This window comes from Haemaphysalis longicornis, unplaced genomic scaffold, assembly GCF_048455015.1.
Source record: "Haemaphysalis longicornis isolate Haplotype H1 unplaced genomic scaffold, Haemaphysalis longicornis Haplotype H1 scaffold_11, whole genome shotgun sequence".
Taxonomy (NCBI): Eukaryota; Metazoa; Arthropoda; class Arachnida; order Ixodida; family Ixodidae; genus Haemaphysalis; species Haemaphysalis longicornis.
Genome location: NW_027526214.1, coordinates 71,438,220 through 71,463,899, shown reverse-complemented (window position 1 = coordinate 71,463,899; position 25,680 = coordinate 71,438,220). Strand labels below are relative to the sequence as shown.

General features: G+C 46.8%; 1 pseudogene; it reads left to right on the top strand.

Moving 5' to 3' along the window:
- The window catches only part of LOC144160680 (uncharacterized), a 29,426-nt pseudogene extending 8,830 nt beyond the window's left edge, over nt 1–20,596 (top strand).
- Nucleotides 20,597–25,680: the final 5,084 nt, after the last annotated feature.

The following is a 25,680-nucleotide window of genomic DNA, read 5'->3' as shown; positions in this document are numbered from 1 at the left end:
CCAATAAACTTGTTTCTCCTTCAAGACAACTGCGTCGTCCTTGGCTTTGTGACATCTGGTGGAGGTGCTGGGTACGCATCCTTCATGCCCACTGCAACCTCTGAAACCTGCCAAGCCAGTCCAACAAGAGCCAGTCTCCGCCTCCAAGATTTACCACCCGAGTTCGATCTACTACCGGAGAAAGCGAAATAGAAAGACGTCGCTACCAGCACCACGGTCTACCAAGCTAATGCTCCCGTCGTTCTACAGCAACCTCGGGAGCCCCCACCATTTCGAGGATCCCCTGGTGAAGGTCCAGAAGAGTGGCTGGAAAAGCTGGAGCGCGTGAGAAGTTTCAACCGATAAGACGATGAAGAAAGTCTGAGGCCAATGTTTTTATACATCGGAGACTCGGCTCAAGTCTGGTTTGAAAATCACGAGAGCTCGCATACATCATGAAGCATGTTCAAAGCAGAATTTTTGAAAAAATTCGCAACTGTCGTACGAAAACAACGAGCTGAGGTGTTGCAAACGCGAATCTAGCACCCTAACGAAGGTGTTGTGTTCGTTGAGGAGATGAAGATGCTATTCCGACAAGCTTACCCGGGAGCACAGTGCTCAGTATTGAGCGGGCCATTCGCCTCTATCTGAAGAAAGTTACGACAAGCTGAGATGGTCCGCACATACGCATAGCGAGAGGCCATCTCGCAACCCAAGTGGAACGTGCACATCGCGCATCACAACAGACGGAGCCATGCACTGTGTTGCGTTCGTCATTTTGATTAACTGCTCCCGAGTTGTAAATCTTAGAATGAACTTTTTGACGGACAACAGTGCAATAATTGATGTGCAGAAAAGGTAGACAACTTTACCTCCGATCCCAACACGACGTCAGTTCAAACCCTGAACACAGTGCTGCTGTAAGGCTCGCCGACAATCACGTTGCCTTGCCACCCTACGCAAGCTTGATGCTACTCCTCACATCGAAGCTATGATAGAACGCTACCAAAGCTTGCTTTCCGACTAAGGCGTTTCCGTCACTAGTGGCATTGCGCGCTTTCAGCAATGCCAGTCACACGTTTTGGTCACTAATTTCACCGAGGAGTACCAGCCTTTAAACAAAGGTGCTGCAGTTGCGTTAATCGAAGAAACGCAAGATACAAGTCAAGTGATTGCTTTAGCCAACTTAGAACGCGCACGCACAGCTGCTTTCAAGATGGCGCATCCTTTCAACATGAACACGGCGCTGCCGCTAGAAAAACTGGGTTAATTATTGAATCTGCTGCGTCGCTACAGGGCGTGTTTTTCGTCGAACTGAAAAAAAAAACATCAGACGCCCCAACTGTAACACCCGATTATAACCGAAAATGAAGCCCGACCTTCCCGATAGACAACATACAGCGTGTCTTCACGCGAGCGGGAAGCCATCCAGACAGAAGTAGAAGACATGTTCTGCGACGACATTTTACAGACATCGAAAAGCCCGTGGACTGCTCTGGTCGTACCCGAAAAGGAAAAGGATGGTACATCAGGTTCTTTATTGACTACCAGTTACTAAACAAAATTACTGAGAATGACGTTTATCACTTGCCACGAATTGACGAAGCCCTAGACCACCTCTGCCACGCGAAGCACTTTTCATCGATGGATCTAACGACAGGCTACTGGCAAATTTGAAGTGGATGAGGGAGATCGAGGGAAGACTGTATTTATAACAACAGAGGGCCATTACGAGTTCAAGGTGATGTCACTTGGGCTATGCACGGCGCCAGCAAATTTCCAAAGAGTCATACATACTGTGCTAGCTGGCCTGAAGTGGCACCCCTGCCTTTCATACCTCGATGACGTTGTGTAATTCGCCCGGACCTTCGTCGAACACGTTGCAAGGTTGGAGTCTGTATTCGAAGCCATTAGTACTTCGGGGTTGATGGTGAAACACGAAAAGTGCAGAATCGCGTAGGAGGAACTAAAATTTTTGGCCAGGGCGTGAATGCCGCAGACGTCCTCTCAGACCCTGCGAAAACTTCACCCATACGAACTTCTGAAGGCCGAAAGACAAGAAGGGCGTGCGAAGATTGATCGGACTTTGCGGATACTACCTGTGTTTGGTCGCAAACTTCGCTAGCATTGTAGAGCCACTCACGTGCTTAACAAAAGATAGCACCCCCTTCAGCTGGGAAACCCAAGAAAAAGCAATTTTCGAGCTGCAGCAATGGATGCAAAGCCCGCCCGTGCCCACCTGTTTCGACGAAAACGCCGATACAGATATTCACACTCCGCCACTCTTATAGGCTTGGAGGCCGTCCTCGTCCAAAAGCAAAGCGAATGCGAAAATCCCGACATCTCCACGAAGTGAGTGATGATGAGAGAGGTGAAGGTAAAATGCTCATCGGTAAAACTGTGAAATATTCGCCCACACAACATATGACTGGACACGTCAAGCTTACAACCGCTCTGTTGACCACCCCGTCGACGACGCCGGTGCCTATGCCAGCCGTGGTCTCTCAAAACAGGAAAAAAACCACTGTGCCTTCGAGAAAGAGGGCCTCGCTATTATACGGGCCATTTCAAAATTTCACTCATACGTGTATGGTAGAACGTTCAAGGTTGCGGCAGACCACCATGTGATTTTCTGGCTCGCCAATTTGAAAGACCCCTCTGGTCGTCTTTGGTGATGGAGCTTGCATCCACGTTAATTCGGCGTAAGAATCGTTTATAAATGCGGCAGGAAAGACTCCGGCGCCGACTGTTTGTCCCGCGCCACTATCGACCCACCACCTTAAGACTCCGATGGAGACAGCATGTTCTTCAGAGTCCCGAAGGAGAGCGACCTAGCCACCCAGCAGCGTGCCGACCCCGAGTTGCGCGTCATGATTGACTACCTCTAAGGACGCAACGTCGCCGGACCTAGGACCTTCACATAAAACTTACGAGCATTCAGCCTCAAAAACACCGTACTCGTGACGAGAAATGTTCTTCGTGGAAAAAGAAAGAATTATCTTTTAGTCATATCTGCAGACCTTTGTGACAAAATTTTGGAAGAGTCGTGTGACAACCCATCGTCAAGACATCTTGGCACTGCACGCACAATTGGGAAAATCACGGCAGAGTACTACTGGCCCAGCCTTACAACAGATGTGTCCCCTACGTCCGGAGCTGCCGTAAATACGAGCGACGAACAATGACCCCGACGAGACCCCCCCGACTTCTGCAACTAAATCCGGTCCCATGGAGGCCGTTCCAACAGATTGAAAGAACCTTTCGTGCTTGTTGCCTACATCACCACCGAGAACAAGTGGATTGTCTCAGCTACAGATTACATGATGCGCTATGCAGAGACCACCGCTCTTCCGATGGGAACTGCACAGGAAGTCGCAAAGTTCTTCACATGCCAAGTTGTGCTGCGACATGGAGCCCCTAAAGTCCTAATCACGGCCCGCGGAAGGGCCTTCCCTGCGGAGCTCACGCAAGGAATCTGACTCTACATCAGCAGGGGTACACAAAGAACGATGGCGTACCATCCTTAAACGAATGGACCAACAGAACATCTGAACAAGACGGTCGCGTTTATGCTCTCTATGTACGTTTACGTTGAACATAAGACTTCGGACGACGTCCTCCCGTATGTCACGTTTGCATGCAACACAGTGACCCTGAAAACTACGCAGGTGACACCATTCGAGTTTGTCAACAGAAAAGGCCTACTACGATGATTGACGTACTGCTTCAGCACGTAGAAGAGGGCGACCTAAACTCAGACTTCCAAGGATACCTTCAGCGCGCGGAGGGGGCCCACCAGCTCGCTCGAGTTCACACAACGGACCAGCAGCCTCTTGATGCCGGACGCTACAACCTTCGATGCCATGACACTGAGTAACGCCTAGAGGATCGTGTGTGTGTTTGGACTCCCATCCGACAATGTGGACTCAGTCACGGTATTTCGGACCCCACCGAATTGCGCAACGTGTTGGGCAACTTAACTACGAGGTGATCCTCGACGGTGAATCCGCAACGTCACGACAAAGCACGTGGCCCGAAGTCGTACGCGTGGTTCGCCTGAAACCTTAGTACGCAAGAAGACAAACGTTTTGTTTTGTTTGCCCAGATTTCGTTTAATTTTGACAGGTTTGATGCCTTCGAATATTTTGAGATAGTTGATGTTTTGTTTTTGCCGAGCGGCTGCGCCGGGCTATATTCTCTGTGCTATCCGCCGGCCAACTAAAGCGCATGTTTTATTCTTTATGCCGCACGTGTTTTCACCCTTGATAGAGTGTCGCGAAGTAACTTCACCAGCCTATAATAATCTTGTATGATCCACAGTGTTCAGGTTGCAATTTGACTGTTCGAGAAGATGTCGTGCCGTGAGATAAATGACCGCAGTGCAGATAGTGCGGCATACGACTCACCGACGTTGGCCTGCATACGTCACTTTGTTCACTCCTGTTTCAGCGCCTGTGTATTCTTTGAGTTGTTCGAAGAGCACAAGTTCGCTTTAATAAACACGCTTTTCTTCATGACAACTCTCTTGGCTATGGCTTTGTGACAATATTGTTACGAGTGTCGATTAGGGTCCGAGAGAGAGGTTACGAGAGAGTGTCGATTAGGGACCGTAAGGAGTCGTCACGGCGTTGTTCACTTCAACGACGGGTAACAATATAATACCGCACGAAACTGGGGAAAGACATCAAAACTTTTAAGAAACTGAAGCGGCCAGAGGTTTCCTAACAACAAATACAACCTTGACGCCCCCATTGTTTTTCCTGTTCTCTATTTCACTGCAGTACTTATTAAGCATTAGCTACCGCTGTTTCGGAAGTGCTCCAGTTGATGTTTTCGAGGAGAAACCGAAAATCACGCCGATATTTATGAAGCATAAGTGTGTTCATTTGAAGTGTCTTTAATAAACTTGCGTACATACAAAAACATTTTATCCCTGTTAGGCTTTTTTTGTGTAAGCAAGTCAAGAAGTGAAGCATGGGAATAAGCGTGCAACATTAGTATGCCATACATAAGAGAAACAGTTTCCCAAAACCTAAATTTTCTTTTACTGCTGCTTCGTCTTTACTTAAAACCCTCAAAAAAGCCGTTTACCCGAGCAGTTTCTTGTGTGGCCCTTTCTTTGTCAGATTTGGTGTTTTTTGTTAGGTAAAGCATTCTCCTAAATAATATCTTACATTTTGCAGCCACCGGTAAGCAAATGTTCTTCCTAATCATACTCTGTATGCACTCTATATACACACACTTACGTGCTTTTATATAGGTAACAGTACACCACGCATCAGTGCAATATGAGTACCAAATTTGGATATGTAAAAAGAGTGTATATATTATCGTATCAAAAAGAAATCGAACACATAAAGAAGATGTTTAATTTTACATAAATGAGGAAAATTATACACTCCAACGAACAAAAAACTAAACAGTTACAGTATCAAAACTGGGCAATGCGAAACTATGTCGACATCACTCGTTCAGTATCAAAATTACAATTCACCAATGAGTGTAACCAGCAGTTGTTGGAGATGTTTGTGAAACGTGACGATTCATGACACGCCAGAAATTTTTCCCGCTTTTTAATGCCACAGTTACCGATACAATATAACTGCTTTGGACCATATGAAACGAAGAAATCAAGTGGGGAATATTTATTTTTCTGATCTTTACTCCTATAATGTGATGCGATCACTTCAACACCCTAGCTGGCAACTGTTTTACAGAATACAGATGCCACGGCACGCAAACACCAAAATAGTCATGAAACCTATGACTTAGAAATATTTATTTACCTCTTCCTATTATTTATTAGCATGAATGAAACGTTGCTTTTAATATTTAAACGTTTGTAGCGAGTGTGAAGGAAATAATGAGGAGTACAGTTGACAAGAGTGGAATAGGAATGCTATACGCAAGCAAATTTTATCGACGGAAATTTTCCGGCGTCGCAGGCTGCCGTCTTTTTAGTGGGATCGTTCGGTCGCCACAAGGGTACTTTTTGGAAATTGCGTAAACTGCAGCATCAGCCCTAGCCACATGCCGAATCTCTCATTGCACAGTGTTCCATGTGGCTAATTCCTTGATTAATCTTGTTTTAACATTGCCGAATTCCTTTTAGAGCGAAAGGACTACTACACTACATTTTTTAAAATTACTTATCACACCGGATTTCTCTTGAGCTGCCGTCCAAAAAGAGCGCCTCTCTGGGGTCGGAGCTTACTCGGATTCCTGCCACAGCGGGCACATGACTAGGCGAGAATGAAGCGGCTAGTACTGGGCGTTGTTAATCAGTTTCCACAGAGAGCCGTTTGTGCACGCGGTTTAACTTTAGAGAACCACGTTACTGTTGAAAAGTCTTAAACCGAAATGGCACTTACTTGGTTTTCATATACGAACACCCAAAACGCACAAGACGATTGCACAAAAGTACTGTTGAGGCAGTAATTGCTGGTTTAAGCCGCAATTCGTCCCTAAATTTTGTATCGATGGCGCACCGACTGGGTTTTCTCAGCATGGCAATGCGTTCTTGAAAAGATAAATACAATCACTCAATAGATACAGTTTAGCGGCAGGCTCAAAATATAAAGGAATCATTCAACAAATACGTCTGTGCATCATCCTTGCTTTTGCTCGAAGGAGTATCTTCAGAAGTGGTCATCTCTTAACGGTTTAACCAAGCGACCGAAGACTAATTCTATCCTTGGTTGTGGCATGCTGTACACAGGCCTCAAGTGCAGTGTTTCGCGCTTTGTTCTCACCGCAACGACCATCTCTACGGCTGAGTTTTTCCGTGCCAGTTTTTCCAGGCTAATTGCGTTAATGGGGTATTTACCGTCACATGCTTTTTTACTTTCGCTTACTAAGATTTTTGAGTTCAGATGCTTTTTTTGCGTTAATATGGTCGGTAAAGGTCGCATGTCTTACGTGAACTTGGCGATGTACGGAGCTGACCTTCTGACCATTACTGAGGCATCGTAGTCCCCAAAACAGAAAACGGAAGTGCTAGATTATCTTGAGAGATACATCCTGAAGTGGTGGGCTTGTATACGTGCGAAGTGTAATCACCTAATAAATTTTCTGGGGCTCCCTTTTTTCATGAAATTGGCAGTATGCTGAACAGAAATTATTTCTAATCTAGCAGCTGTTCAAGAAGAACAGCGCTTGCTGGCCACTTTTAGAACCAGTGTTGCTAAACCATTGTACTTGAATACCACAGGAAAAATGGGGCAACTTGTTGGGTCAAGAGTTTTTTGGGTAACTATCCTAAAAGAAGCTTTAGAAACTTTAGTCTGAAATGTTTAAAAACCTTCTTCTGTGAACACCGATATGAAGTGAAAAAAAAACGGTTCTCATCTCAAAGAAATCTGTGCAAGTCAACTGGTTTTTTTCATGTCATCTGTAATAAAAAAAGCTTGTACAAAACAATAATGCCTTTTTAGAGCTACCTCGTCAAACTGTTACAAGACATTTTTCCAGAATATTTCTGACTGCGTTCTCCGCACGAAGCACCTTGGGTATTCATAGAGATGGTTTTGGCGACACCGCAAACCATGAGCCACAAACATCAGCTGGAACCAACCGTGACGATGTGTTTATAAATGTAGGGTGAGAAACTAGAAACGGTGGCAATCTGAGCCTTGGTCGATCCCCTGCGGATGTGCTCCTCGTCTGGTTACGAGGGAGGGTGCGCTGGACGTTACTTGTCGTTAATGTGAACTGAGCAAACAAAGAACCACCATGTGAAAAATCAACCCCCCAAGCATCTTTGTTTCAGTTAAAGGTGCACACCTAAGTATTATTTCTGTCCCTACCAAAAATTATTTTACCAAAGCAAGGCAATGCCCGTTTCCTTATCCTTGAATCTTTTCACAAAGAAACGCCTGTTGCCTCACTGTACGTTTTCTTGATCACGCAGTTAATTGACAATATATTTTAGGAGTCTTAAAGAGCAAAAATCCAGAGAACTAGATAACAGTTTTTTTTAAGTCAATACCCAACCCCCGGCAAGATATCTCCTGAGCCAGACACGCAAAGCGGGTCTTGATCTCAGGGTCACGTCCCACCATACCTCGGCAAGGTTGGCGCGGCTTACTCGAACTCACTGAAAATATTTTTTTCGAATCACCACTCACTCAAACTCAAACTCAATACTGAGCAGCACATTTGTGCATACTCAAACACAAAATGTACTCAGTTAAAAATTTACTCAGCAGTGAAAATGAACTCAAAACTCCAAATTTACTCAAACTGAAAATGTACTCAGTACTCAAAACGTACTCTAACAATAAATGTACTTAAAACTCAGAATGTACTCAAACTAACGATGTACTCAGAACTCAAAATGTAGTAAAACCAAAAATGTACTAAAACTCAAAATCTTCTCAGTACTGAAAATGTACTCAAAACTCAAAATGTACTCAACTCAAAATAAACTCAGAACTCAAAATGAACTGAAAACTCAAAGTAAATACAGAACTCATGAGCTCAGAACTCTCTCGTGCTAGGAATTTACTCTGGCTCAGATGAAGTGTGAATACATTAGCATTCACAGTTTCAATATTCCCGCGTAGTAAAAAGAGTTCGGGTGCAAATTCGTGAGCTCAACCTCTCTTATTCTGTACGACATGACACCGCAACTCCTGTGAAGTTGAAAAAAAAAATTTTGAGATTTTAATACAGCTGTATCTGCTGCCCAGGATGCTTAGCGCTGGTTGCAAGATATTGTACGTATTTTTTGGATACCAAACTCTATATGGAGGCTTCGTATTCGTGTTCATGACAGTCGGTTTATATTCAATGGTGTGCTGGGGGCCTGAGGCGTAAGAAACAACACTGGGCGAGGGAACGTCCGCTCACTGCTCAGTTCACTTACGTCAAAGCTGCTTAAGGTTATGGTTGTGGGTATTTTTGGTCTACATCATGAAAAACACCTTGGGTAAAATCGAACTGTCCCGTGAATCTCTGAACCGCGAGGCGTTCATGGATATGCGTTTGCTTTTTAATGCGTACACACCGCCCTTCCCCAAGGAGCATCGTGTAACCCCCTGAATTTCCACAAAAATGCACATTTCATGAAACTTCAACCTGTGAATATCATAAAAGCGCGGATGTAGATAATTCATCAAACCACATTTCAAGAGCCCAAAAGAAAATATTAGGAAAAAATATTGAAAATGGCGAACCGTGTACACGCGAGTCGTGGATAGACAATGATTGGATAAAATTCAAAGTGATGCGCCGCTAGGGCAAGTCGGGTATCAAATTGAAGGTCTCGAGGAGGGAAATCACGTCGGAAAAAACAAAAAATACTTTGTGGTCATAATAATAACCTACTTATCGTGAGTAATATTAAAGTTTGGACTTCATAATGGTGATCTATAGGCGAAAATGGTGTGACATTAGGTGTTTTTATTGGGGAAGTAACGTTGGACAAATAAAAAATACGTGGTAGTAATAGTGACATAGTCACGGTGAATCATAAAATGTTTTGAAATTCACGAGGATGTCGCTAGTGTGTCCCCCGCACCGAATTGAAGATCTCGGTGCGGGGATTCGCGTGGGAGGAAAAAATGCTTCCTGGTTATAATCGTGACAAAGTCATGGTGAGTCGTCGTTATGGTTAAAATTCAAAGTGAAGTGCGCTAGGGTGTGTGGGGTGTCAAATTGAAGGTTTCAATGAGGGAACACAGGTGAGACAAATAAAAATTCCTTCTGGTCATAATAATGACAGAGTCATGCTGAGTCGATTGAGGTAAATATCCATGTGATACGCTGCGACCAATGGGGTATCCAATTGAAAGTCTTGAAAAAGGAAATCACTTGGGGCAAACAACAGATGCTTCCACGTTATCTTCATGCGATAGTCATAGTAAGCCATAAATTATGTTAAAATTGAAAGAAAGTACGGCAGAGTATGTGGGGTATCATATTAAGCTTTCGATGATTAAAATCATCTGGGTCAGATAAAAAAGGGCATCCCGAGGATTAGTACTTGTTAGGAGAAAACCCAAAATTCATCGCAGATGCTAGAACCCTAGCACAAAAGAAATTGTGGTGTCAAAGGGAAGGATTTGAGGGAGAAATTTATGACCGCATCGTAAAATCATTATATGCACTCACATCCAGAGTAAAAATTCGGAGTTCTGTCGTAAGCTCATCGCGGCTGTGCAAATATTACTTTCCGGTTCTGGATTCGCGTGTTGCTAAAGTGAACACATACAACTTAGAAATGGCAGTTTTAGTTTTGAAGGGCTGTGATATTGTGAGCACGAAGCTCCGAAGCGTGAAAATTCAGTTATTTCACTTACAGCATATTGACATCATGAAATACCTCGAGGAACACGTCGTCTTCTTGTGGACTGACCATCATCATACTTTTTCCTGGACCGGTTGTCTGACGGTGCTGTGCCGGTGCTCTGACCAAGTACCCAAGGCCCTTGCAATTCAAAAACCCTAACCTGGTGCTTCAAAGGAATGCATCGCGCTTGCGGAATTTGCTCAGGCCATCTTTAAAACGTGGCTTCATCGACACCCTGCGGCTCGAAATGTCTGGAAAAAATCCCGCATAGCCACCAAAACACAACTGGTGAACAGCCAGAAGGGCAATATGGAAATGGCAATTGGGGAAAATTTTATAGTTGGTATTGTTCAATATCCACAGCCAACCACTTCTCACTGTACCCCGCTTTTATAACTTTAATAGAATAGAATTTTGCTGCGTCAGCATTTTCTAACGATTGAGGCACCACCTTGCGGGCATTTCTTGGGGAATGAAGGGCTAACATAAGACGTCACCGTTCCACGTTGTTGCTTCCTGCTGTGCGTAGACATCAGATGTCCAGACGGCATCAAAAATAGGTAAATATCATTAATTCGTTACTTCAGCAGCGCCAAGTTTAACCGGGCTCTAAAGAGAGCTGTCAGATTTTCCTATAAATTCTGTCCCGAACACGCTAAGGGAGCGGGCCACACCAAAAACGCCTTTTTGACAGGGGTTGCCTGTGAGGCTACATTGAATCGTGGAAGCAGGACGCCAGACATTTCATACCCAACTGATGTTGTTTTTCTTAATTGGTGGCGTGTTGCCGTCTTTGCCTTTACTTGACAATGTGCAGGAGATTCTCTTCCGGGCATGATTACGCCAGTGTTGGCGTAACCGACAATCAGCGTTAGGGCAAATGGCTCCTGCAGCAAACGTGGGAAATTCATCATCATAAAAGAAGTGTCTGCCTGTGTGGAATCTATTCGCTGCTCAAATTTCCTGCGGCCTTTCAGTAGCGCCGTGAAATGGTCGCCATGCTGAATCGGAAATTCTTGGAAACAAGCATATATGCCAGAATACGTACGGTCGTACGCTGCTTCCGGAAGCACTGTTTATTTACCCTCATGTTCAACCCTATCGCACATTTTTGTTCTCTGGAGGTACGTTCTGTTCATCACATCGAGCGGAGGCCGGCAACAATTATCTGGACAACTATGCTGCAGCTCGGGTATGGGAAAAAGTGAGCCGAAAGCGAAATAAAAGCGTCGCGGAGGTGGAGAACGCCCGGTCGTGTCAGGAAATAGCTGTCACGACGGAACCCAAACCTTTATTGCTGGCGTGAGTGTGCATTTTTGTTTCGGCGTTTTTGTCGAAATAAGTGAGGGCAGGCGGGTTTTACAAGCTTTGTTGATTCTCGCAGAATGATTTTTCTTGGGCGAAAGGGGTGCTATTTTTAACAGGCGCTTGAGCAGCTCTGCATTGCGTCCGATGGTTTCGACGAAGCGCCGGTAGTATGCGCACAGTCCGGGAAATATTCGCACAATATTGTTGCCTTTTGGTGTTGGGAAGTTTGCTATGGCTGATGTTTTCGCCGGGTCACGCAGGACAACGGCGTTGACCACGTGTAGCAAAAGAATGAGTTCCTCGTAAGCGAAGCGGCCCTTTTTGGGCTCAGCGTTACCGCCGACGAGCGAATAGCCTGGAGTACAGACTCTCACCTTTTCTCGCAACGTAGTTCATCGAAAGTCCGGGCGAATACCATAATGTCGTCGAGGTTTACGAGGCAGGTGTGCCACTTCAGCACAGCTAGCACAGTGTCCATGACTCTTTGAAACGTTGCTGCACCGTGCACAGCCCAAACGGCATCACCTTAAACTCGTATAGACCGTCTGGGATTATGAGTACAGTCTTCTCTCGGTTTGTCTCGTCCACTTCAATTTGCCAGTAGCGGGCCCACAGATTCATCGATAAGACGTACTTCGCGTGGCAGAGGTGGTCGAAGGCGTTGTCGATTAGTGGCAGGTGGTACACGTTTTTTATGGTGATTTTGTTCAGTCACCGGTAGTAAACACAGAACCTTAAAGTGCCGTCTTTTATCGTCACGAGAACGACCAGTGCAACCCAAGGACTTTTCGATGGTTGTATTATGTAATCGCCGAGCATGTCGTCGAATATAGTCCGGATGGTTTCGTGCTCGGGTGAAAAGACGCGGTACAGTGACTGTCGGGTAGATCGGGCTCCACCTTCTGGTATTATCTTGTGCTTCGCCAAAGGTGTGACGTAATTTCGAGTTCGACGAAAAACACTTGCTGGAGCGATGCAGCAAAGCCAATAACTTGCTTCTTTCTTATTGTGGTAGCGCGGGAGTTTACTTCGAAGGAAGGGGGGAAACTTGAAGGTATCTTCGGGTGTTTGTTCAAAGTCGGCGACTGCGATCACGTCACTTGCTTGTTGTGTTTCTTTGAGGAACGCAATTGCCGCGCCCTTGTTTATAGGTTGGTACTCCTCGGTGAAATAGGTGACCAAAACGTGGGATTTGCGTTGCTTAAAACACGCAATGTCTCTTCCGACAGACACACCGCGGTCAAGAAGCAAACTTTGGTCACTCTCCACGGTAGGGTCACCGTTCGGAGCAGAACCTTCACACTGGACGGTGATCATCAAGCTTGCGTGGCATGGCTGGGTGACATCATCATCGGCGATGCTTACAACTTCACGGTGTTCGGAGTTCGGTTCCGACATCAGGGAGTGATCGGTGAAAAGTTATCGACTTGGTCTGAAGATCAATTATTGCACCGTTGTCTGTCAAAAGTCCATTCCCAGAGTTACGTCGCGCGAGCAGTTAGGCAAGATCACGAACACGGCAGGGTGCATCGTGCCGTCTATGGTGACACGGGATGAATACGGTCCATTTGGCGTCACGGGGTGGCCGCCTGCTTTGCGTATGTGCGGACCATCCTATCTGGTCATAACTTTCTTCAGCTTAGACGAAAAAGGTCTGGTCATTACTGAGTAATCGGCTAACGTATTCGCCAGGGCGACTACATCAAAGCCGTCGATGGACCCCTTGACGTCGGATGCCGCCTTCCTGGAGTTCCCGTTGCGTCAGGGCGTCGCATCTCGGCTTGTGTGTGTTGACGGTGTCTCATTGTGCGTGGTTGTTGTCGTCGTCTTCTCAGGGGAATTCTCAGTCATGTCGGGTACGGGTCACGCCGTGTAGCTGTCGTCGTGTTCAGGAGTCTTGTCAGGGCTAGTTCGGGTCATCAAGACGAGGACATGTCGTGAATGACTGTCTTCGGCGTGTCCTTGCTTCGTTGGAGGGATTCCCGTTTTTCGCCGTAGATCAACTTCTCCTCGAGGAGTTGCTGCTTTCAGTTTCCCCGCGTGGGCTGGGGGACTTCCCACGGGCGAAGTCAGCATTGCTACGGTGGTTCGGCGATTGCTATGGGTAGGGCGACGGCGAACGGTTGAAACTGGCTAGGTCATGGCTGGTTTCAGAGTGGTACTCGTAAATGGCACGTGGTCGTTGATCAGAGAGGGGGCGAGGAGCGTCGACGGAGAAACCACGCAGTCCGAGTGTTTTGTATGGGCAGAGAGGGCAGATGTGGTCGGCCTCTGCGCAGTGGTTGCACAGAGGGGGATTATCGGGAGTTCGCCATACGTCCGCCTTCATCGGCGTCTGGTTTAGGGCTACCAGGGATCGTGCGGGTGACTGTGGGAGGAGGTGTGGCGGGGCCTTTCGACGACGTTTTGGAGCAGGGCGGGGTAGACGAATAGCCGCGGTGTATGTCATATATTGTGGCTCGGGGGGTACTTCCGATGACGTAGAAGTTTCCAGCGCTTGTTGCACTTCTTCCCTAATCACGTCGGTAACGGTAGCCATCTGGGGCTGCGGCGGGGAGGGCTGAAATTTGCGCAGCTTCTCTCTCACTACTGCGCGGTTGGTATCCCGTATGGTTTCAGCTGGAATCCGCATGTGATCGACGTAGTTCGCATTAGCCTCGCCAACAAAGTTCCAGTCATACTGCTTAGCACGCATTTCAAAGGCCTTCTCAGTTGTAGTGGCTTCGGTCACGAATTCGGCGACGGTCTTGGGCGGGTGGCAGGACAAGTCCAGCAAACAAATCCTCTTTCACACCACGCATTAGGACGCGCAGCTTCAGTTCTTCCGTCATTTCGGTCTCCGCGCGGCGAAATTGTTGCTCTACCTCCTCAACGAAGATCACGGCCAATTCGTTGGGGTGTTGCGTTTGCGCTACCAACAAAAGGGAGGCTCGTTTTTTCCGCATGACGATGGCGAATGTTTTGAGGAATTTGCTCCAAAAGAGAGTCCAGTCGGTCAGGGAGCTTCCATGGTTTTCAAACCGCGTTCGGCCCGTATCTTCTAAAAAGAACAAAAGATGGCGGAAGATTTTTTTGTCATCCCACGTTGTTAAGATGCGGACGCGCTCCACTTTCTCCAACCAGTCCTCAGGGTCTTCTCAAGGGTATCTGCGGAACGATGTTGGTTTCCGTGGCTGTTCCAAGACGAGGGCAGGATAAGAAGCGCTGGTCATGGTGGCTGCGTTGATCATGGATGTGGTTGCAGCTTTCGTTCCTTTTGGTCCGTCTGGCAGGAGATCAAACTCCGGTGGGAGAACTCGCAGTCGGCGGCTGGCTCTAATTGGACTCGATCGGCGGCTTCCAGATCTCGTTGGGAGCATAGAGGGTGCGTACCCAGCACCCCACCATATGTTACGGGGCCAATAACGAGGCAGTCGTCTTGAAGGAGAAGGAAGTTGTTTGGAGCGGACTTGTGCTCCCTTAACAACTCTAAAGTAAACAGGCGGCGAAGCAGCAGTCGGCGGCGTGTGTCGCGAGCGTCGTGTGTCGCGAACGTCGGGGAATCGAAGACTCCGGCGTCAGCTCTGCAGGCTTTTTATCTTTCGGCACGCGTGGTTCTCGATCCGTCGATTCCCATCTAGAATATTGTAGATCTAAGAAGAATATTCAAGGCGGCTCACGTTAGATAGAATGCTCTCCCTATCAGAATAGATAACACACGCAGCACAGAAAGAAAGAATAGAACACACGCTTCCCATGGCACAGAAATAACACAGACAGCGCAGCCGGGCGGTAAAAACAAAGCATAAATAAAAAAAACCAAATGCATCGTTTGCGGTACTATAGCCATACCGCATTTTGGTCCCATGTGATTTCCATCATAGCACTCTTCAATTTGAGGCCCCTCACATCTTAGTGGAATCATTTTGTATTTTACCCTAATGCAAGACCTATTAGGACTATGTCATATAATAACAATCATAAAGAATTTTTTATTTGTCGGACGTTCTTGCTCTCATTGAAACCTTTTATTTCACACGCCACATGTCCTAGCGCTATGAATTTGATCTTTAACTCCATCGATGACTAGCCAATATTAGACCATATGTTAACCATAACGAATATTTGCCCGACGTGATTCCCCTCATATAGACCATGAATATAATTCCCCACACGTCCTCGTGGCATCACTTTTAATTTAAACCCAATATATGACTTAATATGACTGTCTGATGACTATACAGCGGAAGATTTTTTTATTTTACTTCGCGTGATTCCGTTAATAGGGACCTGTACCTTAATACCTTGCACACCTTAGCTACATCTGGTTGAAATTTGACAGAATCTGTCTCACAATGCGGTTATTATTCTACCTCAACGGGTGTCGCCCAGTCAGTTCATTTGACAAATCATATAAAACGCCAGGCTGGACAGCCGTCGCCCCTTCCGCCCGCTGCCCACCTCTTCCTTTTTAACCCTAGAAATCCAAACCTTTGACAGAAGCAGGCGAACAACCAGCAATCGCCGTCGTGTGCTTTCCAACGACCTTCTACCACCTTCTTAGAGGATGCATCGAGACGAAAAGGTGCGATAACCCTTTTTTATGACCTCACCAGTCGTATATTATTCACATGCCCAGCCGATAAATCAGACACCCCTCCAATCCCACCATCACCCCAACTCTGCACCGACCGATTGTAGCAGCCCGGAATATTGGCTGCTGAAGGAGGCGAGAACGCAAACGCAGACGTGGAGCTGGTTCGCAGTTTCTAGACAGGACTTTCAATTCTCCAAAGGTGCCAGCGCCGAAAACTTTCCCCGAAGAGGGAAAGAAGGGGAACCCCCGCGTCCTAAAAAAGCAAGAGGAAAAAGGGCCCCGAGGGAGCAGACAAATGCGACGATTGAAGTACGCGGAGGAAGGACCCTAAGCCAGCAGTGACGTCGCCAATGCGCGCCTTCAACAAAGGCGGACTATCGTCGAGCCGGAGGCCGACCGGGCAGAAAGGAATGCGCGCGGGTGCCACGCGGCTTCCGCTGTAGAGGCTCCTCCTTAGATTGAGGAGCTTTCAAAGAAAGGCAGAAGTTACCGGCTGAATGGCGAAAGATCAGAGTCCACTAGGTTATCACTGAAAACGTACGTGAGAGACTGCATGAAGAGAAACATCAATATGAGCAGGCTTGGCGTGGACGACGGCGACTACTGAATGTTTGACGCGCACGTCTATTGTGATGGTTTTGTTCATCATTATCATCATCATCACCGGCTTATGTACGCCCACTGCAGGGCAAAGGCCTCTCCCAATATTCTCCAATTACCCCGGTGCTGTACCAACTGTGACCATTTTATTCCCGGAAACGTCTTGATCTCATCTGCCCGTCTAACTTTGTGCCGCCCCCTCCAGCGCTTGACTTCTCTAGGGATCCATTCTTCAACCATTAATGACGAACGGTTATCTTGCCATTGATTTACATGCCCTGCCCACACCCATTTGTTCTTCCTAATCTGTACTAACATGTCCTTAAGACGCGTTTGTTCCCTAACCCACTCCACACTCTTCTTGTCCATTAAAGTTACCCCTATCATTTTCCGCTCCATTACCCACTGAGCCGTTCTAAATATAAGTTGTACCCTCTTAGTAAGCCTCCCAGTCTCGCACTTTCTTCTTCAGCGACAATGGTAGGCTGCTATTCATTGTCTGAGGATGCGTGCATAATCCACTCCACCCCATTCTGACTCTTCTAATTAACGCTGCCTCTCGGTTGGGATCCGGGGACACAACTTAGCCTAAGTAGAATTATTTATTTACCACTTCCACTAACCGCTAACCCAAACTGCTCTTCTGTCCCGAGGTTATTGATGATTATTTTGGGTTTCTTGATATCAATTTTCAGGCCCATGGCTCTACTGTTAATTCAGTGCAGAAAGCATGCTTTGCAATACATCCCGCGTGTTACGTAGCAAGGCAATGTCATCAGCAAATATCAGGCTAGTGAGGTATCCTTCATTAACCCTTACTCCCACCTGTTCCCAATACAACGTTCTGAATACTTCTTGTAAACAGGCTGTGAATAACATTGGACAGATTGTGTCTCCTTTACTGACGCCATTCCTTATAAGTATTATAATACACTCCTTATGGAGGATGATGGTAGCTGTGGACCCGTTGTAGATATCATCTCGTATTCTTATGTAAGGCTCATCTACCCCCTCGTTTCGTAATGCCTGAATACCTGCAGGGGTTCCGACCGAGTAGAATGCTTTCTCATAACCTATGAAGGCTATGTACAGGGGTTCAGTATACTCAGCGCACTTCTCTATCACCTGATTGATCGTGTGAATATGGTCCAATTTCCAAGAACCTTTACAGAACCCTGATTGTTCTTTAGGTTGACTGAAATCTAAGTTTGCAGAAATTCTGTTTCCGATTACCCTGGCAAGTACCTAGTAGACCACTGAGAGTAAGGTGATCGGCCTGTAATTGTTCAAGTCCTTCATAACACCTTTTTATGGTTTAGGATGATGTTCGCGTTGAGCCAAGATTCCGGTACACTTGCGGGTATTAGGCATTGGGTATACAGATTTCCCAGTTTTTCAAGTATAATTTCTCCACTTACCTTCCAGAGGTCTGCTGTAATCTGATCCTCGCCAGGTGCTTTGCCCACTTTCATTTCTTAAAAAGCCTTCCTTACTTCTTCTGTCGCTACTGGTGGGATGTCTATCTCCTCTTAACTTCTTTCTCGTTCGGCATTATCCTGGATGTTCCGGACACTGTAGAGATCCCTATAGAACTATTTTGCCACAGTGAACATTTTATCCCTATTTGTGATGACATTGTCCCGCCTAACTTTAAGGGCATAGATCTCATTTTTCCCCACCCCGAGACAGCTTGTCACTGCTTTTCTTTGCAGAGTATTCGATTCTATCCGTATAATACTTCTGTATGTCAGTGTCATACGCTTATTGATTAACTTCGAAAACTCCACTAGTTCTATTCTGTCAGCTGGGGCGGAGGCTGTGATGGGTTGCCGTTTCCAAATTAGTTATTTCGTCTCCTGTGAAAGTTTAGTAGTATCCTATCTCGCCTTCGTGCCCCCCCCCCCCCCCCTTTTACTGCACACTCCGTGATAATGCGTATTAGGTTGTCGCTGGCTTCCTGTGTCGGAAGCTCGGCTTCCTCGTTAAGAGCTGATCATCGGTTCTGATGCGCGATTCTGAATTTTTCCCTTTTACGTAGGGTTGTTAGTTCATTGACCGGCTTCTTTCGTACTAGCTTGCTGCGATCCCTCCTCAAATCTAGCCTAATTCGAGATCTTACTATACGGTGGTTACTACAACCTATTTGAGCACTTCCACATTCTTCACGACGCCAGGGTTATCGCATATTATGAAGTCTTTTTCATTTTCATGGTCCCCTTTCGGGCTCCTCAAAGTCCACTTCCAGCTCTCGCGTTTACAGAAGTAGGTATTCATTATACTTATTTTATTCCGGTCTGCTAACTCAACTATTAGGTCTCCCTGCCATTTCTACAGCCCACAACATAATTTCCAACTGCCTTGTCTCCAGCCTGATTCTTGACTACTTAAGCATTGATATAACCCCCAAAGTACGGTATAACGTGTTTTACTTTAGCCATGGCCGTTTCCACATCTTCATACAAGAGTTCCACTACCTGGTCGTCGTGGCTGGATAAGGGCGCATAGCCCGGAACCACCTTGAGCTTTTTCCTTTTATCGTTTCTAATTAGAAGACCTGCTGCCCTTTCGTAATGCTATAGTATTCTATATTGCCAGCTATGCTTTTATTGAATTAAAAGCCCACTCCCAGTATCTTCTATCCACTAGACCACGGTAACATAGGACGTGTCTATTTTGCAGCAACGTAAACGCTTGACTTGTCTTTCTAACCTCTGTAAGCCCTATGATATCCCATTCAATGCCTTTTAATTCCACGAACAACACCTCTACACTCGTTTCAGTAGATAAGGTTCTCATGTAAACGTTGCCAGGTTCAGATTTTAATGGCGGCGGGTAAATCTCCCGCTGGCTATGCGCTAGTCATGATCATCACAGTGGTTTTCCCGTGTGAGTAAAGTGATCATCTCCGCTGAGAGAACCATGGCTTCGGTGTCGCTTCCGTCGTTCTTCTGTTAACATTCTGGTACCGTTAAGCCCGGGAGAATGAACACGTGCAGCGAAGGAGACCATGCGACGTCTCCTCCGGCTTGAGGTACGTAGAACCCCGTGATTTGACTGCCGCTGACTGCCGTTGCCCCGCCCTCAGCTGGAGGTCACCACGCCTGGCCCTGACCGCCTACTTACGACCGACGGGAACCTTGAACGAGACGCAGATACGCACTGTCACGTCCAGGTTACCACTCTTGGGATCAGCTGTACGTGTCCCCAAGTACCAAGCTGGTTACGACCTGGACGCCCTGCGTTCGTTGAGGAAGGTTCTTCGCACTGCCGTTACGAGGCTGCTAAAGGAAGCGACCAAGCTCCGGCAAGCTCATTCACCGTCTGCATGGGACTTGCTTGAGGCAATCAACGAACTCGATCGGAAAGACGCCGAACTTAAGCTGAACGAGGCGATAGGTGAGCTTCTCGAAGGAGACGAGTTTGAACATGATTTTTACGACGTAATGCGATATCAGGAAAGGATATGCGGGGCCCTCAGTCGGTTGCGGTCGACCTTGAGCGAACTGCGGGCACCCGGCATTATATGTACCGGCAAGGGCACCTCACCCTATCCAGACGACCCTTCGCACGTCGGCTCGCGTACGTCGACCTCGCGAGTAGTTCTGCCGAAGTTCATCGTGACGGTCCACAGCCACCTGGACGTTCCCGATACTAACAACGTGCAGAAGCCGGATACGTCGATGTTCACGTCTACCACGCTGTCTGCAATGTCGACTTCTGATAGCATGAGACCAGGATGTTCGTTGGACTTCAACTGCTCTAGGGCAGAGATGCAAGCAGATCCAGTTCCGTCCAATGCGACGTGCGATGCGGAGAAGAGCTTCTTGCTCTATACAGAATGAGAGAAGGCATTGCCTCCACCGTGCGAGTCTGAACTTGCCTTCTGTTCAGACATAACGAAAGGCGAATCCCTAGCAGAAGTTATTGAAAGCCGAACAGCTCTAAGCGATGAAGTAGTGCGGTCGGTTGTAGCCAAGTGCGAAACTGAGTCGTTGCATTTGACTGATGTTGGAAAAGCTGAGCAACCCTTTCTCACCGCTTCTGCGCTATGCCAGGAGACAGCAAGACCTGGTCGAGAACACCCATACCTCTACAGAGACCTGAGAGCGAGCACGAAAAGAAACTCAAAGGCCGATCCGAGGTCGGTGGAAGACTGTCGTAAGGACGCGGCTGGACTCGCTACACACGAGCTACCATCCCACCGAGACATATACAGTTGCCCGACAACAGCTTTCCGGCAATGGCTGCAATGCTGCAAGACAGCACACCTTTCAGGACGCTAGGCGCGGAGTTTGGTTGACATCCGCTTCGCCTTTTCGAGGCCAGGCTGCAATACTCAAGGCGGCAAGACGGCTCAAGCACCACTGGAGACGAAAAGGGACAGCGTTTGCCGGCAGCTGTACAAGAAATGACATTCTGGACCGATAATTTGGTTGGTAGACCTGTTTACTCACCATGAACTATCTTGCAGGCCTGGGAGGATGGTGAAATCTCCGAGCCAGGTGTTAGCCGTGCCGAGTGCAAAGTTTCAGAGTTGTGATGCTCCAAAGAACCAGATTCGCTTGTTCAAGCTGCGTCGGAGGACGGAGATGTTCAAGAAGTGTCAAAGTGAGCACGTAGTGACCAGAGCGGAGATGTTCCAGAAGTGTCAAAGCGAGACATCAGCCCGTAGTTACCAGAGCCCACGTGACGCTCAAACTTTCCGATTCGCTGTGAGACTCTCTGCGCGTATATCATCCTGAAAGACACGTACTAGATGGCTATGAATTGTAAACTGGCCGATACGCGGTCGTGGTTCCAGCTGGGGAAGCTATCGACTGGCCAGCAAGTACAGTAGCCCACTTCTACAGAGGCAGACACTAACGTTGCGCGCGCGGGAGGATGTTAAATCTCCCGCTGGCTATGCGCCAGTCATGATCATCATCGTTGATTTACCATGTTAGTAAAGTGATCATCTCCGCTTAGGGAGCCATGGCCCAGGTCTCGCTTCTGTCGTTCTCCATTAACAGCGGCCTCTACGGGTCCAGGGAATCTTAGTACCCTCTGCTGCGTCACAGGTCTGACCGCCTCCGTGGTCAGTTGCTTCCTAGCCACTGGAGACTGAGGGCCATGGATTAATTGGCGTATTCATGGAAGGTTGTAGCTGTTACTACACGAGGGTCGCCAATCCTGCTCTTGTGGGGGAGTGCGTAACCGGCAATGGTCGCCAGGGTCATGCCGCAGCCGAAGCCTCTTTGTGCAATTCCATCAATACGCGGATTTTTTTCTTTTTTTAAAATTGGGTAAAACTTTTCCCGGTCCGGCCTCCTAACCACGCTCCTTCTGCACGCGAGGCGGAGTCTCTACCTCTACGCCACCGCTGCACCACCGCTGCACCAAGGTTTTGGTATTACGTCCAAAACATTTGAAAGGGCCATCGCACGGCAGAGTGAGGAGCGGGTTCGTACCGTCGTGTCGCATGAACACATGTGTAGCTCAGTCCATGTCTGGAAAGTGAAAACCTTTCTTTGCTGGCGATGCGAGGTGCAGTTGGCTTGAGTTGCGCAAGCAGTGCGCGCAGCTTCTAGATGTGGTCGGAGGCTGCTGTGGCGGAAAGTGTCTGTTGGAAGAAGAATTCTCCCGGCAGCCCTTCACTGTTGAGCAGTACACCATTTCCGCTGCGCTGAAGCCGAGGTCTTCCTTCACCGTTTAGCGTAAACGAAGAAGAACGCGCAGGAGCTTTTGCACCCAGTGCTTGCGATCAAATTTCGCTGTAAGGGCAGCTTTGAATTGCCTGTGCAAGCACTCCACTATTCCGTCGCTGGCGGGGTGGCAGGCGGTTGTATGCTGCAGCCTCGTGCCGCGGAGGCTCGAAAGCACGAAAAGCGTGGTGCCCCAAAAAAGCAGGCATTGCTTCCTGCTCGCAAGTGCGGGCCGTTGCTGATATTGGTTTTTGAAGCAATAAACGTTTCTTTTTGAGTGGTCTGGTTAAAGTAAAGTATTCAGCTCATAACTTAACCTGCGCGCGCACTTAAAGCAGTAAAGAAATGGCATAACTGTGCCTACAGGTTCAGGCGTAGAACAGGTTCACGCACAGAGCCGACGACGGCGGATCGTTAAAAGAAATGCGAGAAATAAGCTGCAAAATAGACAAGTGACAGCCGATCACAGAGACATGGCCTCAATTACGTTGTTTAGGCCATCGCAGAGGTGCATAATGAGGAGAACTGAAGATAGCGCGGCTGGTTTTTCCGCGTCTTTCACAATGATTTGAGCGCTCGCCGCTTTACTTTGACCTGTAATATTTGGCTCATGTATTTCTGGTCGTTGAAGCTAAGCGTCGCCCAAGTTTACTTGCACTGCTCAAAAAGGGTTGCAGGGTCTCTTTAACAGCTTCGACCGCGTGATCCCGACTTTATGATCCAAACTGAAACCGTTTGGCTGGAGGGTCAAAGAAATCAGGGTGTAACAGCACTATTGCGGATTAATGTAAGCAGGTCCCTATAGATCATCTTCACCTTTGACCGGTGAACACTCCCTCAAATTAACATAACTGCCCAATTGATATAACTATACTGAAGGGTCTCCCGCACGCTTTTTATGATACTGACAAACAACTTCTTCATGTGTGCCTAGTAGGTAATACGGCAACGGTTGGATAATGTCAGTGCTGTCTACGCATCAGCATGTACAGCATTCCTCCCAAGGCTTCAAACAGTGCTTCGTTTGAGGCCCTGCCTGTCATGACTTGCAATCTACACTTGTCCAGCCGAAAGCCTTTTCGTTGGGTGTATTAAATAGAAACAAGAACGTCAGTTAGCATACATAGATCTGCGTTATGCTTTTAAAATGTTATGAATGCCCCACCATCTTTTTTAGTCCTATTCTTACGATACATCTATATCCAATCTCCTGCTCAATCGTCAAAATGTTTCGGCTACCTTTACTTACAGATTGAGAGAGGAAGCATCCAAGCTTTATGCCTCCTTTTTAGACGCCATCAAAACTATCGTAACAAATTTTACAGTGCCATGGTATCTTCACCGTGGTTCATGTGACGTATCTTTGGCACATATAGAGAAAAAAAGATCCCGAACAGTGCGCGATCCTGCACACTGTTTTTGCAACTGAAACACCAGTTCGCGGAATTGTATATCGACTCCTCAAAAACTGCGCATATTCGCCCTGTGCAGCGCACAGAGCCAGGGTAATGTCATTAAAGCTACGAATGGCAATACCAGTAAGTTTATGACAGAGGCTTACGGTATACCTCTGGTGGCACACCCTATCCTTCAACGTCACATCTAACAAACCATAATCTATACCTATTCCATGAGTGTCATGCGGGTTTTGTCGTGCCACAGATTCTAAAAAAACCATGTTATGACCATTCCCTTGAAAAAACATGACGTCTGGTTATGGTTTATTACATGAATAGACCATAAGCTGGATCCCAGACCACCCTGGGAGAGGTGGGAATAAGGGTGCAGATCAAACGACCGGTTCTGCCACACTTAGCAAAAATCTGGACAAATCACCAGTACCCTAAAACGACCTGAAACCACACATCAGACAACACCTTCGCTAAACATTCAAAACAGACTGTAGTGAAGAGACAGTCGCTAAACATTCAAAACAGACTGTAGTGAAGAGACAGACAACCAACTACCTGGATAAAATCGCACTTTAACCATACATCCCGGGCACGCGCAACAGATGTACAGAAGTCAACTTGGTCGGGTTCCTGGCAGGCTAAACACACGCGACGACATCACATCTGGTCATCTTTCTCTAAGACCCATGTGTAGCACGTTTGAGGAGGGCCAATCCACAGTCCACATTCTAACCACATGCAAGGCACTTAAACGAACGCAACACAAACACCTCATATAACCCTGCAAACACCACAACCCGCTATGACCATCGTTGTTTTTAGGTCCAGTGGCATACTTTCTGCCAAACGTGTTTTAAGTATTTTTCACATAAATTTTAAACCTTATTACCAATCGCGCATAATTAAATCAGGACCTATACACCCGGAACCGTTATTGCCTTTTTTATATTACAGTAATTAAGACTGTGAACTGCTCCCCGTTCCTCTGTGATGACTCCAAAGTTGGGGTACTTTTCGGGGCACACAGGTGCCTTCGGTATTGTTATCGCCATGTCAAAAAATTTCTGCAAGAGGCGGCCTGATTAAAAAGGGCAAATACTTTGGGCTCCTATAAAGGGCTCTATCATATCTTTTTACTAATAATCAGGTCTCGTGCGCCAGTTTGTCGTAATCACCGTTTACCCAATAGTTGTGCATCAAACTCACATAAGACAAAACATACTCTGTATGGCGCTCTTTGACCCAGTAGCTGTTCCGCCATTAAACACAATAATTATCGTGATCTTTTTATTTTAGCTTAGGTAGCGAAAAGTCGTCACTAAAATCAAAACATCAAATATGAGAGAAATACCTGAAAAAAAATAAGTAAAGTTTTAAACGATATCTCTGATCGCAATCCTGACAATATTTGTTACAGAACCGCCGTTCATGCTAACGACAGTGATATCAGTCGTTCCTAAAACATAGGGTATTTTCACAATTCTTCTGCAGCCAATCAACCAAATCAAGGCTTCACTCGGTGTTCACATTCTTTGCTTTCTGGCTACGTCTCATGAAGAGGAACTTTAAAGTCGTTGCTATAAATGGCACCGGCACGGGACTTCAAAGTGCATGCTAAGTTTACGTAGAACAAGAAGCCGGCCTAATTTAGGTCTTTTGCGCGTAAATATTGTTATTTGGCGGTAGGAGAACACAATATCTAAAATCGGCGTCTTTAGCGAGCAAAAAGACAGGTAAGCTAGTACCCGAAAAAATAATGTAATCCAACTGCCTTATCTAACTACAGAGTTATAAGAATGTCGCCTTTTCTAAAACGTAACTGCTACAGTTATT